Source organism: Octopus bimaculoides, chromosome 8 (assembly GCF_046866305.1).
Source record: "Octopus bimaculoides isolate indiv1 chromosome 8, ASM4686630v1, whole genome shotgun sequence".
Classification (NCBI taxonomy): domain Eukaryota; kingdom Metazoa; phylum Mollusca; class Cephalopoda; order Octopoda; family Octopodidae; genus Octopus; species Octopus bimaculoides.
The window spans coordinates 18321897-18338463 of record NC_142935.1 but is presented as its reverse complement, the minus strand read 5'-3'; positions in this window follow the sequence as shown (position 1 = coordinate 18338463).

Below are 16567 nucleotides of genomic sequence, written 5' to 3'. Positions count from 1 at the left end.
TGTCAGGGTTTTCCCCCTCCCATCCGCATGTGTGTTTAGCTCCCTGTAACTTATTAGCAAAAGAAACCAATAAAATAAGTACTAGGCTTACAAAAAAAAAAGTCCTGGGGTCGATTTCTTCAACTAAAAGCCTTCAAGGCGGTGCTCTAGCATGGCTGAACTCAAATGATTGAAAGAAGTAAAATAATAAAAGAATAAAAAGCAGCCGAAGGGTCGTTTGGTGTGTAAAGAAACTAATTCTAGCCTCAACGTTTTAAGGAAAGGAAAGTAACTCCGTCCAGAATGGTGGCATTTTTGGTTAAAAGAAAGCGATGAAAAGCATGCAGGCAGATAAAGCAGGAAGGAAAATACTCAGACAGATAAACATGTATACAGGTAGACAAGACAGAAAGCAGAGAGAGGGAGAGAGAGACAGAGAGAAAGAGAGAGAGAGAGAGAGAGGCAGACAGAATAAGAGGGAGGGAGAAAGTAACGGGCAGTCTGTCAGATAAGCTAACACGCAGTCAGATAAATAGATGTGTTTGCAAGTTGTATGTGTGTTCGTGTGTGTGTGTGTGTGTTCTCTATATGCGCGCAAACGTACGTCCGTCATTTTGTGGGCAGTCTATGTAGATGTGTGTGTATGTGTGAATATACGTGGTTGTACACCTCTCGCTATCATCGATAAAGATTTGCATTGAGTTATGTAATTTCCCAGCGTTTCCCATATCAATAAGGTATCAATTATTTGTCTTTACTTCCCATGCTTCACTGTACATTACACAAAATATCGACAAATCTGAAGTCTCCAAAATAATTTAACCTTTCATTTCACATTGAAACATCAATATTTGATCTATGAAATGCCGTTACCATAATATTTACACATTTCAATGGTTGTTTGACTCTTCATCCTGCCTGGTTACTGCGAGTAAATATATGTTTATGTCTTGGTTGTTACTTTTGGTTAGACCATTAAAAATTATTTTGTCCTAGAAATATAACGAATGTCAAAAAATTATGCCCGTTGTCATGACAGAAATAATTTAGGTGAATCAAATTCGTAGACCAGATATTTCTACAACAGGGAAAAAAATTGAATCATGTATCTTTTATCGATTATTTGTTTCAGTCACTTGACTGCAGCCACGCTGTAGTACCGCCTTAAGGAGTTATGGTCGAACAAATCGACCATAGGACTTACATCTTAAGCCTAGTACTTATTCTATCGTAATCTTTTGTCGAACAGCTAAGTTACGGGAGTCTTAAATACACCAAAACCCGTTGTCAAGCGGTAGTAGGGATAAACACAGACACAAAAACACACACACATAGATATATACAAATATACATACAGATATAGATAGATAGATAGATAGATAGATAGGATGGGCTTCATTCAGTTTCCGTCTACCAAATCGACTCACAAAGCTGTGATTGACCCAACGTTATAGTACAATGGTTCCCAAATTTTTCAGGCTGCCGTCCCCTTGACCCCCAGGCCACAGTGCTAGCGTCTCACCTCAATTAATCATCACAAGCATAGAGCTCTTTCTGAAGCAAATTCAAAGTAACTGTATTTCACGTAAAAATCTTAATCTAATGAAGCCATTATTTTGTTGCTTTTACATGAATTGCTCCCGCATTATCTCCTCATTTTTCTTCGACACCCCCTTGGAACTTTCCCACTTTCGGAAACACTCCTATAGCAGAAGACACTTGCTCAACATGCCACCCAGTGAGATTGAACCTGGAGCCATATTGTTCGGAAGCAAAATTCTCAACACACAGCTACGCCTATGCCTGTATACAAATATTTCTCAAATCTTACTATGAAGAATTAAAAACACCAGTTCTGACAAAATTCCTCTCATAGACAAAAAAATATAGTGTTTCATTTAAGGGATATTTAAATTTAGGGTGGCAAAGATTACCCTGCAATTTGTAAGCAAGTGTATTGCGAATAGGCAGGACTCCTCGTCGAAAAGTCAAAAATTTTAAGTTCACCTAAGGTATTTTGAGATTGAAGCATGATGATAGATCTCTTGAACGTATACGCCTTTGAATAAAACAGAGTACTGAATGATGTAGTCATTCGACTGGGAGGAATTTCTCGGTGCAATATAGAATATGAATGGCAGGGTGCGGATTTTGTTGGTGGTGGTGGTCGTGGTGGTAGCAGTTGAGTAGGTGATGTTTACCTAAGTCTGTCTAGAAAAAGTAATTCTAGAATGTAATATCTACAAACTCAACCAGCACGTCGTTTAATCCGGCATTGGGGTTTTTGTCACTACTTCCTCCAGTACAGGTTTGGGTGTCAACATTTTCAAGACAGTACTGAGTTAATTAAAGAAGAAATTACTATTATAGCTAGCAAGCCAAGCTACCTCGGAAACGCTGTTTGTTTGGTTGTTTTGTTCGAATTTGGTAACTTGGAACGTTAAAAAATTAACTAAATGTTCTTTTGATTCTGAAGATAGCACAGTTAAAAAAAAATGATTAAAATTGTGAATACATATAATGTACACAGACACACAAGCACATTATGCAGATAGATTCTCCTAGATAAGTGCTTAAGAGAAATATATTAACTGAACTAAAACACACATTTAAGGCTTGTAGTCTTTAATTTTGTTCTCCCTTGGCACTAAGTAAAAATCGTTCTGTACTGTCTTGACGTTTAATTCTGTTAGTAAGAATATTTTGCTAATCATATTAAATTACCTGCAATGAATTATATTCTTAATTTTAAAAACACGCCTTAGTACTTAGGTAAACGAATATTCTAAATTATATATCATTCAATTATTGCTCTTTTTATTGTATTTATTTTAGTAATATATTATTAAATTTTATGCTGAATGTTTCTGCACTCGTTGTTTGACGAAATATAGCTTTTATATTACGTGGACGAATCACAAAAATTACGACATATATTCTAAAATAGGATATTTGTTCCAATTAGTAAACTGAATATTATTTCGCAACACTTGAATTATATATTAATTTTCAAATGCTGAAATATAGTTTTTAGTACCTTGCTAATTTTTATCCTTGGCAAAACTGGGACATGTATTACGAGAATTTCAATGAATTCCAAAATAAGTAATATATATCAGATATATAAAACTTTCATCAATTGGGCTAGATATAAATCCACTAAGTATCAAAAATAGCAAGCAATTCTCATTGAAAATACATACTAACATCTTACAAAGGTAATTAAAATCATTTCGCAGGACAATGACAGAGAGACAAGACTGGTGCCGCATACTTATTTTTCTTTCCATCGGAGTCGTCTGGGATTGGGCAATAATCACCCCACCCTCACCACCACCTCCAAATTTGAATTAAATTCACATCCTTTGTATTTTGGTAACAAGTTCTCAGAATATAACATTGTTATGTGAAAACATTTTTTTAGGGAACTCATTCGATGTTACCATTTATCATTGCATGAAGGACTTGTTATAAGTGCTGTATGTAAACATGGGTTTCTTTTTGCATAGTATTGAAATAAAAGGCTAAAGTGAACTCATAACGAGATGTAGCGACAGCGTCTTTTCAAGAAGAGGTTAAAATAATTGATATAGCGATTCAAAAACGAAGAGAACATAGTAAAATGCATCTTCATTGCAGCCAATAATCTAGGTTAGTCGACACTAACAACACACTCTTCGATTTCTTTTAGTATGGAAACTAACTGAAGCAATATATATAACTTCACCAATTTGAAGGTGTTGTAAAAATAATCAATAATTCTGTAATACTGCAGCTGACAATTGTTGAAAGAAAGATGATCTACAAAAGTTGCACACTAACACAACACAATTCTGAACGTACAGATAACGTACGCACAAGTTTACAGAATTATAAGTAAATTGAAAACAGAGTGTGTAAAGTAGAGCACACACAGAAATATGTACACAATACGTAGACGTTTTAATGCACGCACAAACACTCACATATTCATATGTGTGTGTGTGTGTGTGTGTGTGTGTGTATATATATATATATATATATATATATATATGTGTGGGGGGGGGATGCTTGTGTGTGTGTGCGTTTGTGCATGTGTCTACCACCACCATGTTGCTTGACAACCGATATTAGTGCGTTTCCGTCCTCGTTATATAGCAGTTCGGCAAAAAGAGACCGATAAAACCAGTGCTACACATACAAAGAATAAGTCCTGGGGCCGATTTCTTCGACTAAAAATACCTTTAAGGCGGTGCTCTAGCAAGGCCGCAGTAACTTGACTGAAGCACGTAAAAGAATAAAAGAATACTATAAGCGTTAAAAATATGTGTACGTGTGTGAGGGCTATATTGTTACACACCTATATAGACACGTTGCTATTTTCCACATATAAACACATTTATAGAAAGATATCTATAAACAATATTTACATTAATGACGTTCTTTATTGGCTTGCAATTTCGTGTTTAATTCCTCTCGGGACCAGAGTTATATACATTATCCTAGCTTATTTTCTAAAGGACAATTTCTCACTCATACGTTTTACGCTACCGAAAGATACTCACTGACACTATTGATCTTTATGATTTGAACATTATTAATCACTGGAACAAATACGTCCATGCCTTAAATAAGAATGTTCGGTTCGCTTCGATATTATTTCGATTTATTTCACGTCGGTCTTAATTTCATTTCCGGGGAGGACGAAGACGTTTATAGGAGTTCATTTATTATTACAAAATCAAGTAGTTTTAAGCATAATATCAAAAGAGAGCAATGTTCTTGCTCGGTCATTCGGTTCCTTGCCATCTCAATTCAATTCGCTTTTAAAAACTTTTTAATTTACTAGGGTAGTAATTTCACTTCGAAAGTGGATGAGGAATATCACAATCCAATTATAATAACAAAATCTGTGGGGTTATAAGGAATATCAAAAGTAAGCAATATTTTACTCTGTTGTGATTGCGACGGGGTCCGTTAAATTCCAATTTAATGGTCCCTGTCAACATCATGACTAAACAAATCCTGAGCAATTCCAATTAGAAAAAAGTAGAATTAATTCACCTTGTTTCATCTGATATGGCTGCGGTTTCAAATGTATCCAGTAGGCGTTTGCATTTAAATGCTCGGCTACATGTAAGCACAACACGTAGGATATACGCAACGCATGTGATTATAAACTAACTTTCAAACTTTTGTAAGCTAGTCCACCCATTCCTTCAATCAATAAAACTATGAATGAATAAATGAAAAGCAATTAACATAGTAGTAAATTAACGACACAAACGACTGAAAATTTAAAGTCTGCCTCGTTCCTTTCTAATCCTCGTTAATGTAGTTTAAGCAAAACCTTGTAGAACTTATTTTAAAGTATTGCACATCCAATTCTTTGTTGCACATAACAGCGGCATTATGCTGAATCAGTGATAAGTTCGTTGTTAAACCGATAAGTAATAGTGCTATAGTTGGCAAATTGGATTCTATCAACAGGCAGTAAATGTATCAAACGACACATGGAAAACTCAACTTTTCAACACTAATCCTAATTGTAGAGTTCTGGTCCATCGGTAGTATAATATAGAAGACGAAGACGCTGGAAAAATTGCTTCACGACTTTTTTTTTTTCGATTGCTTATGTACTGAGTTCCAATACCAATGTCGACTTTGACTTCCATCCTTTTTAGGTCGGTAAAATAAGTATTAGCTGAGCACTAAGATAAACGTACTTGGCTTCACCCTCTCCCTTTAAATGGCTAACAATTACAAAGAATACTAGATATAAAAGTGTTGATTAATATTCTGTTCAAAACCAAACTTTATCAGTCAGTATTAGTGTTGCTTTTTTTTTGTATCTCATATACTACTTATAAGCGAAATATGTCTTCCTACTAGTTCTAGGGAAAATATTAGCTTCTCAGTCGATTCACACAAAATAATGGCTACCGTATATATCTACACACGTTCCAATATATTCAGAGCATTTCAAATTTGAATCTAGAGGACAATCATTTCTGACTTAATGTATGAATGGTTACAAATTACAAAGGAAAAAAAAACCGCCAGTAAATCAATATTAACACAGAGGCAACTGAAAACGAATTGTCTATATCCAGTGCAGTTACATCTTGCTAAATGTGTTTGTTAGATATAGATTTAAAATATTTTTTTCTGTTTCTATAATCAGCCTTTTTTTTCTTTTTATGTTTCCCTTCTAAAATATATTTCTATCTTTATTGCTGTATTTTATCTTAATTTAATTGTCAACTACATATGTACTATACATGTTGACAATAAAATATAAAACAAGAGCAGATACTGCAAAAAAATATCGAATAACGAAAGAAAGGTTTTGTAGGAAAATAATGATATATATCGGAGAGTGTTATCGCTTTCATTCTATTATGAAGACTCTATTGATCTACGAGAGGTGAATAAAAATGTGTGGCGAGATTTGAACTCAAAAACAATGCTATATTCTTAATATATTCACTGCAAAGTGACTGTTGGAATACCTCTGCTTTCTGTACCTACCTGTAATTAAATTAAAAGCACGTACCTGTAATTATATTATAAAACAGAACATTAATACTGTATTAAAATTTATACTGTACAGAAAGTTATGTGTTCTAGCAATTGATTTTGATGAAAAATCCTACAGCACTTCCAACAAATTAGTTCAATGTATATATTATGATATATGTGCATTAACGCCAACTGGTTGAGAATTTCACTACGTAACCGCGAGGTCTGAGGTTCTATCCCAGTGGATGGCATCTTAGTCGATACCAATTTCAACAGCCCCGGGTTAACCCATATCTTGCGAATGAAAATGGGTAGATAGAAACCGTATGGTGGGTTGTATCAGCTCTTTAAAATATGCAGTCTTGTCACTCAGTCTGTTTTAGTGCGTCACACAGAATCTACTAAAGGTTTATACTAAGATTACATGTGCCTGTTGCTCAGTCACTTACATATTAATTCTGGACCAGCTTATTTAGTTGACTGAACATCTCAACCGAATGACGGAAATGTTCCATACTATAATATGCAATATTTAAAAAACATTGTATGCATCAACATTGACTGAAAGGGAGTATTTTAGCATATACAAGAGATTATGCATGAGGTAAGGTTGAAGAAGAATAAAATACCACGATTATACTGTGTCAGGTACAATAAGATACAGAGTGGATATTAGAGTAGCACGTATTAAACTATTTTGCTCTATTAAAGAATCTGAACTCTATAGGGTCACTAGGTATACTTTAGAAGGGAGTCTACTCGTGCATGATAATAAATTGTAAATATGCTTAATATATCGTAGAAACAAACTGTTTCCTTGCAGAAAAAATAAGCAAAAGATAATTCGCACAGGGAAATGATGATACCATAAAAAAATACCCTGTCATAAATATTTATTAATTACATCAGGTAAATGAGCCATGCACTTCTATGTTGGGAGTCTTTACATTTAGCTAGTTTGTACATTAATAACTATAACATGGTAATAGCACGCTATAAATCAGACTAAAATACAGAGACTGGAAGTGTGTTGCATCTAATAACATAATGGTAATTCATTTTTTTTCTTTAAATATTAATTCTGACGTCAAGGCGGCGAACTGGCAGATTAGTTATTGCGCCGAGCAAAGTGCTTAGCGGTACTTCGTCCCTCCCCTCCTCACGTTCTGAATTCAAATTCGCCGAGGTCGACTTTGCCTTTTATTCCTTTCGGAATAAAATAGTGCCAGTTAAGTACTAGGGTCGATGTTATCGACCTATCCACTCCTCGAATTGCTGATAAATATTGAAAATCAATATTTCTGTTTTGACGAAGATTTTCGAGCTGGTAGAAGTGTTCTCTTCCAGAACAAAATGTTTAGCAGCATTTTTCTGGCTCTTTACTTTCAGGGTTCAGATATCACCGAGATCGACTTTAAATTTCCTCCTTTCTTGTGTAATGGGTTCAGCATAATTGACAACACCCACCCCACGTCCATATAACTGGTGGCCTTGTGCCAAAATTTGAAAGAATTATTAATTTCGACGTGGGTAGCTAATAAACTGCATTAGCAGAGCTTCACAGAAGTGGAAGTGCATTTCACCTTTTAAAGTTTCATTTCGAATATCACCGACGGGGATTTTAATATTCATATTTTAAGCGTCGTTAAATTAATTGCTAATCCCACAATGGGATTCATATAATAAATAACATTACCTCAGTAATGTGATATTGTATCTCAGCTAAGCATCAAGTCGGATTGGTAGAATCAGCTAGTCTCAGGTGAAATTACTACTAGTATTTAGTTTCGGACCATTAATTTCTGATTTCAGTTGCTATCGGTGTCAGCTTTGCGTTTCACCACTACAGGATGTTTGAAATAATGTAGCACTGATGTACTGAGGCTGATTTAATTGATTATATCTATCCAATAATTGAAGACCCTGTAATGTTCCAACGTAACATCATAACCTCACTGATATATCGACAATGAGACGCTTTGAATAATCTTTATTCATCTTTCTTAAAATAACATGATGCGAACCTGATAAGATATGAAATGTAGATAAGACATTTAACTCTACAACTAAAGATATGAAATGTAGATAAGACATTTAACTCTACAACTAAAGATATGATTTCTGTGTCAAGAATAAACCAGTAGCTCTTGATTCTTTGAATATTAGATGTCAACAATTTGAACTGACTATAGCATTATAAGATATAATCCTCAGCTAGACAGAGACATTGGCCCAGTGTGACATAGAATAACATTTCGACTAAAACCGACTTGAAATACGTCATAACCACTGTCAATGAGGAAAAATCTAGAGACCGCGTCAATCGCCAGAAATAGCAATCAAATCTTTTTCCCATTATCCCTTAATGTCTGTAAAAGTAATACGTATTCAAAATCTTAGACATACTGAGAAAGAGAGTAGTAATTACAACGAGTGACACTAGAATGCGAATGACACTGTGTGGTATATGAGGAAAGAATTAAAGTCTGATGCAAGTATAAAAGGAATTAGTCACTATATGATAGTATGCGAAATAAGAGTCTGTATATAATAGCAAGAGTACAACTCAAAGGATCCAGTGATCTCATTGATACTAAGATTGCAAAATATATACATGAAGCATAATTTTGGTGGGGGCGCACGAAATACTCTTACACAGTGAAACATGATGCAATTATGATGTATGTACCATATTACACATTAATAAACTATAAAGTACTAAACTACAGAAAAGATATAGTCAGTCTATCAAAGCTGTCAAGCGCAATGTTCCAGATATTTATTCCACAAAATTGTTTACAATGAGATCAGTAACACCACAATCGCTATCGATGTGTCGTGTCAAGCCAGACTTTTCCTGTAACTCTCTCTCTCTTTCTCTCTCCCCCTCTCTCTCTCTCACGATATGCATAATTTTATTGTACTTAACAAGAAAGACAATCTATTCTACTTCGGTACTATTGCAAAATTAATAATCAATAAAATTGTATTCACTCTACACATTATAGTTGATTAGTTACTTATTTCTCAAGTGTACGATACACTCAAACAGTGTATGAATGGGTGGACATTTTTAAACTCAGTATGCGCCACCAAATAGAGACAGGTAGATAAGGAGGTGGCACTTGCCCTATTTTAATATCTTTATACGCATGCGTAGGTATGTTCACGTTCCTTTTTGGTACTACATTTAATTTTTGCTTTACTGTTCATCTTATCATAATCCTCAGTTCTAAATATCATGAATTATAGTTAACAAACTATTTAGCATTTTGTCTCAGTTTCCTCAGCATAGAGAAGTTGCAATGAATTGCTCAGAGCACAGAAATCTAAATACCTTACGCACATATGCATACACACGCGTACACACGTGTATACGTATATATATATATATACACACACACACATACATACATACATACATACATACATACATATATATATATATGTGCGTGTGTGTGTGTGTGTGTGTGTATGTGTGGAGGCCCAATGGCCCACTGGTTAGGGCAGCGTACTCGCCGTCATAAGATTGCGGTTTCGATTCCCAGACCGGGCGTTGTGAGTGTTTACTGAGCGAAAACACCTAAAGCCCCACGAGGTTCCGGCAGGGGGAGGGCGAATCCTACTGTACTCTTTCTTCCTCTTTCTGTTGTGCCTGTAATTCAAAGGGTCAGCCTTGTCACACTGTGTCACGCTGAATATCCCCGAGAACTACTTTAAGGGTACGTGCGTCTGTGGAGTGCTCAGCCACTTGCACGTTAATTTCACGAGCAGGCTCTTCCGTTGAAAGAAAGAAGAAAGAGGAAAAAAATGTGTCTACATTTATACAGTTTCATCTTCTATTGTAAGAACTGACCAGCTGTATAGATGTAAACACAGTTTTTTTCTTCTTTCTCTCTTCATTCTTTTTTCCATTGAAACTCATTTCAGATACACAGGCACACACACCCGCACACACACATACAAAAAAACACACACATTCTCTCTCACTTTCTCTCCATTCCTCACCTTCTTTTACTATCCTATACACCCCACATTTCTTTTCCCCCCTCTCTCTCCCCACCGCTACACATTCCATAATACTATATAAAGAGACGAAACCCTCCCAAAACATTGAAATCTGAAGAATCGGTTAGAGTAGATGAAAGTGCTAATTTATGATTTATAAAAACATGTGATATATTAATAAAAATCTGTAAATGTGCAATCATCCAGATCTCTGAGTGAGAGAGCAGTGCATGTCATCAAAGTGACACTGGGGTAAAATATACGAAGCCCAATATACCCATCATGACTACCCGTCTGATAAGGGTACACGAGGCACATGCATCACAACCATATGCACGCTACATGGTGATCTCCTATGAAGATAAACAGCGCATGACCTCGCAGGTGGGGGCCTAGTTAGAATTTTTTTCAGGTCGAGTAGCCCATCCCGCTCAAAAGGTCCCTGAATAAGGTTTGTTTAAGGATGTTGAGCAAAACACCCATGTTTCCAAAGGTGAATTATTGAAACCTCAACACATGGCTATGATGCTCCCCCTCTACTTCTGCTCTTGATCAGAGATGCACATATCGTCAGCCACTAAGGGACATGCTCAACTGGTTAAGGTCAAACAACTGACAAGCAAATCTGTGGTATTGAGCAGAATATTTGCTGTAGCCCATCTTTTTATACCAAGACAAAACAATGTACATGATAACACCTACAATCAATCAAGATCAGAAACCATGAGAGCTACTGCTTGGTACTGCATGCGGGCGTTTATTATTATTATTATTATTATTATTATTATTATTATTATTATGTTTTTTTTTCTTATGGTCAGTTATAATGAATACAAGTTTACATTAATCTGATGTGCTACACAATACTTTCGTAGAGTACGAATTAATTATACGTACAGAGCAATGTTGTTGACAGTGACTTCCAAGTTTCGCCCAGTTAAGCCATCGTCGGACATACATACATATACATACATATATATCTATATACATATATATCTATATATATGTATATATATATATATATATTTATATATATATATGTGTGTGTGTATGTGTGACTGTGTGTGCAACTGTGTTTGTATTTCTGTGCATGTGTATGTATGTTTATAAATGTATTCATAGAGGTGGGGTAGAAAGAGAGAGAAAAAAAATCTTCTAGGTAGACAACGCAATGAAATATATATTTGCAATGTATTTACTTCACATTCACAGCTTGAGTTTCAAATCATTGATTTAAATCACATAAACCTAATTGTAAAACATGGTTGATGTAGTGAATCACTCCCACGAGAGCATTATTGCGGAATATGCGATACTATAAATCTCTGTGGTGCAAGGTCTCTTCTACTGTAACAAAACCTCGTCTACACACACACGCGCGCGCGCACACATGCACACACACACACACACACACACACACACACACACACACACACACACACACACACACACACGCACACGCACATATATAAAGTTATTGAAACAAATAGTCCTCTGTTGTTCCGGCTGGCTACACGAATAAACGTTTGTCAAATCTGGCATATATATACACACGTCATATATATGCTTATACATACGTACATATATACACACACACACACACACACATATATATATATATATATATAAGACAAGGTATAAATAATGGTCATTACATATTTTTTCTTTATTATAGTAGATTTCGCTAACAGTTGTTTACAGTAGACATTATAGAGATACGTTACTGATACGTTTACTCAGCTAGTCTATTGATTAGTTGATATAAAATATGAACGCTCCTTCCATCGTCTGTATATATATATATATATATATATATATATATATATATATATATATATACACCATAAAAAGCCAGTTGGAATGAAAGGTTTAATCCTTTGTCGTTCTTATGGTTATGGTGGTTTCGTAGGTGAAACAACAGCATATCGCTATTTTTATGGACCAGTCCACGTATATACATATACGCTCGGGAATAGAAAAAGTCTTCAGCATTTCATTGGCATATATGGTTACAGTTAGGGCCCGTCGCAGGTGAGCTGCTAGATGCAAGAGGAAAGAGTAAGAGAAAGTCAGCAGAAGTTCGCCATTACCTTCTGCTGGAGCCGCGAGGATCATAGGTGTTTCGCTCATAAACACACACATTGCTCAATCTGAGATTCGAACCCGCGATCCCTCGAATGCGAGCTCGCTGCACTAATCACTAGCCTATGTGCCTCCAATATAGTCCAATTTTACTAGGCGATATTTAGCTGATTCTCACAGCTGATATGATTCATACTTTGTACGGAGAACACAAAACTGAAGTAGACCATACGGATTGTTCTTAATTACCGGATCGCAAAATCATCGAGCACTGAGTGAGAAAATTGGAGGAGCAGATGAAGAGGTGCTTCTCCCCGAAAACTTCGCTGAAAGTATTACAGCAGGTCTTACTTAATGTATGGTTCCAAATTACCCCAACAACCGACCAGAATTGTAGAAATTACTTCGACGATAAATGGTGGATATCACATCATCAAAGAGAAAAGATTTTTTCAACAAAATATTTTCATTATTTTGCCGATCACTTGTATGTGTGCACACACATACACACACCCTCACTCATTCTTTCTGTTCTCTCTCTCTCTCTCCCCCTCTCTGTTACTTTGTATATATATATATATATATATATATATATATATATATTTATATTCTTTTACTCTCTTTTTGTTTCAGTTTAGAGCTTATTCTATCGGATCTTTTTGCTGAACTGGTAATATATATATATATATATATATATATATATATATATATATATATATATATATATATATATATATATATATATATAAACAATATATGAGTATATCCATATATATATATGTATACATGTATGTACATACCTTCATCTACATGTACATATAGATACATATTTGGGTACATGACGTTGCAAAAGAACATGGACAAAATGATAAACAAGGTACAACAAACAAGCAGGCCACATAGAGAACATATCCTTCATCAGCTGCCACCATTAAAACACCGGCGTTATATATATATATATATATATATATATATATATATATATATATATATATATATATTTACGAGGAGCTTCTACAGTCTCTACAAAGCTTTTTTTTTTACCATATGATCATCTATGTCTATCAATGGTCATCAAGGCCATTGACTGACATAGTAATTAGTATGCGTTTCAGACATTTCAATAGCACCGTTCTGACTGCGGTCTTCTACATAATGGCGACTACGGTCACCTAATAACATACGCCAGTAATACCATCTTCCACCACCACCACCACCACTTGCTTACACCAACAGTTGGAGCATTGCTGCTGCTGCTCACACAAAAGCCGGGCAGTTTACAATAAAATAACGAAATCGATGTAAATACACATTTCTTAGACTGTTTTCTTTTCAAGACAGGACATCTGGTGTGCGTGTGTTTTTGCGTGCGCGTGTGCAGCCACAAATATCTATATAGAAACAGACACAGGAAAATAGATGCAAATATGTAAGTAAAAACACATTTTCACGTATATGTGTAGAGGTGAAATTACGGTGAACACAAATTAATATTATTGGTGCTTATGTGCTTATATACGTGTGTGCGTGTTTGTGTGTACGTGTGTGTGTGAGTATGTGTGCATGTGTATGTGCATGCGCGCGTGTGCATTTTGTGAGGGTGTCTCTCTCCTGCATGCAAGGACAAATCTGCTGGTATAAATCTATAAGTTTGTACCTAAAAAGTTTATATATATATGTTAAGAATCGGATTTTTGGTTTTACTTTAACTATGAAAATGGCCTTTGGGTGCCAATCATGGGTGAGATCATGACAAACACTTAATTATATATTTATCTGTATATTTTTGCATTCATTTCCAAATAGTTGTTGCTTCCATTCCATATGTTAACTGACTCCTATGTTTCTAATCCATCACTTCCCTATCACTCTCTCCTATACGCTCTTTCTCCCTATGACTTCTTGCACACTATGCATTCTTATTTTCCTCTTCTCCTTCCTTTATCTTTTGGGTTTATTATTTATTTATATATTCAGTTCACTTTATCACTGGTTTATATACATATTTATTCTTTTGGAGTTGTTCAAACTATATTTCTTTCTTCTGTTTTCCACTTTTCCGAATTATTTTTTTTTCTCTTTTTGTTTGTCTTCATTCACTATTTAGTCCGTTCTACATACATTTCTCTCTCCCTTACTCGTATGTGTTAGCCACTCTATACATGCTCTATCAATTGCTTCCTATCCACTAACCTCTGGAAATACTAAAATGCCTGGCACTTCATCCAACTGTATGTATGTATGAATGTATGTATGTATGTATGTATGTATGTATGTATGTATGTATGTATGTATGTATGTATGTATGTATGTATGTATGTGTAGCAGCACCAGCACGAAGCAGTAATTATAAATAAACGAAGAGTACGTTAGTTAAAATATTTTTCTGACATATTTTAACTTTTAAAGGCAAATCCAATGCAGATGATGTTGAGAGAAAAATTCTCTTACATGGTAAAATGTGTTAAAGCTCCATATGTGCCCAGGGCTACCCCCCCCCCCCCATCGAATTCCCAAACACCGGTTTCTGGGCCTTTAGCCTTCCTTACTGGGAAGTAGAAAAGAAAGATAACCCATGTAGATCCGAGGCCGTAGCTTTAACTTGAAATCTGTTAACATACGTGACTGATTTGCGCTATTCAACCGCGTTGTCGGGCTAAATATAGTAGCATGAACGTCAAGCATGTGAAGGAATAAACAAACTTTAGATAAGCTAAAATACGTTTGTGACGTATTTTAAATTCTAAAGAGAAATTCACGGACAGTCACCAAGTAGAAAAAATTTCTCATACTATAAAAGGGAGTAATATTGCCATATCTATATCATACTGCTCTCTAACGTATTTTCACACGGCAGTTTCTGGCTAATTTCACTCCCTCCATAGGAACCTCCGGAGAATTAACCTGCGTATTCCCTGATGCTATATTAGTTACTACTCTTATCCACACTTTATTTTGTTGGATGCTCTAATTTGCATAAATCTCACATTTCATCTGCACACATTCCGCAGTCAAGTTTATCCTCTAACATAGCGATTTCATCCTAAACTATTACTTCTGTAGCAACTTCCTATTTTCTTTTTGTTTATGAAAGTTCAGTGTCCAAAACATTGAACTGCCCTATGTTTACCTGATTCCGTAAAAACATGTATCTTAGTTTACTCTTTCTAATTTTAATTTCGAGAGCATGATAGATATGTACGATGTTTATGGAAGCCCTGATATATTCCAATGCATTTGCTGGTGTATTTCATCAACACTGTAGCTAAGTTGTTACAACGCTATGAATGAAATTTCTTCATAAACTTAAACAACTGTACCTCACACGTTACAGTAGGCATTATAGTATCTCGACATTTAATATTACTATCTACCAAAAAATTCTCCTTTATGTCTATTGTTTGTGTGTGTTATTTTGTTTGCAACTCTTAGACTATTAATAGAATAAACTTTTGATTATTTCGTGATAAAGAAGCAAATTATAGAAATCAAACATGAAAACGTCTTATGCATTACGTTATCATTCTGTAAATGTGTGATCATGCGCCTGTGTTCAGGGTGTACTTTAGATATTGTGTAAAACACTGCAACTGTTATACATATTCTCGCATTCCTTAATGCTGACATTGTTTACGTTATAATAATTTAGTAAAAGGATCAGCCTATTTCAGAGATGATATTTTGCTTGGTATAGTTCGCGTATGTTACTTGTTGCTTAAGTTTTCATTTCGCATATATGATTCTCAGATAACATTCTTCGAAATAGCAAAATGGGTTCAGAGCAAGCAAACGTCTATTTAAATCTAGCTTTTGATTGGTTTCCACTTCTAAGTTGAAGATAACCATTTTCACCAAACATTGTGGCAAATAATTAATAGGAATCTTGTAAGTTTCTTTGAACTTACTTGCAAAGTTTTTCTTATATTGATTATTTGTGTTCCATTTAATACTTCGTGATAACTATATTCAACGTTTTGAATTTGCTGATTCAGTTATA